The sequence below is a fragment of the Aptenodytes forsteri genome, unplaced genomic scaffold (assembly GCF_000699145.1).
Source record: "Aptenodytes forsteri isolate BGI_AS27 unplaced genomic scaffold, ASM69914v1 Scaffold87, whole genome shotgun sequence".
Lineage (NCBI taxonomy): Eukaryota > Metazoa > Chordata > Aves > Sphenisciformes > Spheniscidae > Aptenodytes > Aptenodytes forsteri.
Window position 1 is genome coordinate 2,677,085 of NW_008796041.1, and position 2,128 is coordinate 2,679,212.

Sequence of the window (2,128 nt, forward strand, 5' to 3'; positions counted from 1 at the left end):
CTGCGCAGGGGTCGCGATGGCCGATCCTTGGCTGGGGATTTTGGGAAGATTCCAGGGATGGGGACTTTGGGGACCAGGATGTGCCGTCGGGGCCAGGCAGTGATCCCGGCAGGCAAACCCCAAACTTTCCAGCCCAGGTCAAGCCTTCGATCCCTGACCTTCCACCTCTTTCTGGTTGTGGCTCCGCTCACAGAGTGGTAAATAATAAACACGGGATACTAATTCCAATTCCTGGGCTCAAACAGGGATCCAGCGTCCTGCACATCAGCCCCTGCCTATCTCCTGTGGCCTCGCTGGCTGTTTTTGAAACCTGTCTTATGGGACCGGCAGCGGCTGATGGTCTCTCGCTGCTGTACCCGTGTCTGACGAACAAGGGATTGCTGCGCTGGCCTGGGGTGGTTTCCTCCGTGATTCACTGGGGTTGCTTAGAGACGGGTGCTGGTGCGGTCCGGAGATGGAAATGTTCCGTCTTGGAAATGGTGAAGCTAAACTTTGCCTTAAAATGGGAGCAGGTCTGCTGGCAGAAGTGCATCTGCCTGTGTCCTGGCTCTGCTTTTGGGTCTCTGCAAGTGGTGGCCGGTGCTGGCACACTGGGACCCTCTGCTCGGGCTGGGCACGAGGCCATGGGGAGGGGCAGGAAGCCCTGCACCCAAATCAGGGGTCTTGCACCGTTGCCGGCAGTTGGAGATGGATGCAGAGATGGGGATGCCCTCTTCTTGCCTTCTTACGCTCTCCTGGTCTCCAAGATGGTGGCTTTGGGGCTAAAGCCAGGCTGTGGGGACAAGGGAGCTGGACAGCAGCATCTGTCTCCTTCCCCTGCCGTGGTCCAGCTGCTCATGCCAAGCTCACCCTCCCATGCCGGCTGCCGAGCAGAGGTTGCGGGCAAGCTGGTACCAAAAAGGTCTCTGGTGGGAAGGGAGAGTGTAGCAAGATGATGCTCATGAATGCCAAGTGCTGTGGATTCAGCTGTGGTTACTAGGGATGCAGCACTGGCAGCGAGCGGGTATGAGATGATGCAAAGCAAAGGCACGAACGGTAAGGTGACAGAGGAGACGGAGCATCACAGATGCAGCACTTCTTGGGAAAGAAGTTGAAAGTCGAAGCTGCTTTGGTTCCCCCATGATGGGAGCATTTAAATATAAGCGGGTGGGTGTTAACTGCTGCGGGTTGGAAGCATAAGGCAATAAAAAGAGAGGCTGAGCCCCCAAGATGGGAATGAGGAGCCGTTGAGGGCACAACAGCATTTCCCCATGTCTTGAAGCGGGAGGGTGGCCAGTGTGGTCCTGAGCACAGCTCTTCTCATGCATAGCATACGCTGTCTGCTCTTCCACGGAGTTTAATGTGGCACTAGATCGAGGTATCCCCTGTGGCTGCAGTGGGCTGGAGTCTCGCTGCGATTGCTGCTGACCATCTGGACTTGCTGATGTAAGGCATAAAAAACAGCTTTTCCGTCACACCTGCGGAGATGCCACCAGGAACCCACCCTCCAGGGGACCAGCCCGTTCCCCGGTCCTGGCCAAGCCTCTGCAGGGAGCTTGTTCCCCATGGGCTCAGCCCACAAGCTGCTCTCTTGGAGGATGCAAGGTGCTGAGCTGGAATGGGGTGAAGAGCAAAGCTGTTGCTTTTGTCAAAGCCTCAGTCCTGCGTCGGTTTCCCTGTTGCTCAGAGTAACCCTCACCTAGATCCCGAAGGATCCTGGATTGTGCCCTCCTGCTTTGCGAGGACTTGATGCTTCCTGACCTGTCTCCCTTGCCCGGAGGAAGACCTCTGTACCACAACAGCTCCCTGGGGCCAGCCTGGTGCCTCCAGCCCCTGCAACACCCTCCCTGGAGTAGGGGGAGAGGGCAGAAACCCTCCTGTTTCGAAATGCAGCTTGTGCAATGCTGAAACACGGAATTCATCGCCTGTCCGGCAAACAGCTCGCTACGTCTCGGATGCTGGCTGGCTGAATGGGGATCCCCATCGGCGCATCGCGCGCTGCCGGGCTGTATCAGAAGTTAGTGTCCGTGCGTAAGCACCCTGAGCTGGTGCAGCTGACCTCCAGCAGCCTGCATGCTCGCTGTTTGGGTGTGCACGCTGCTTTTTTTTTTTTTTTTTTTTAAATTTTTTTTCCAAGCGGTTATTAAAT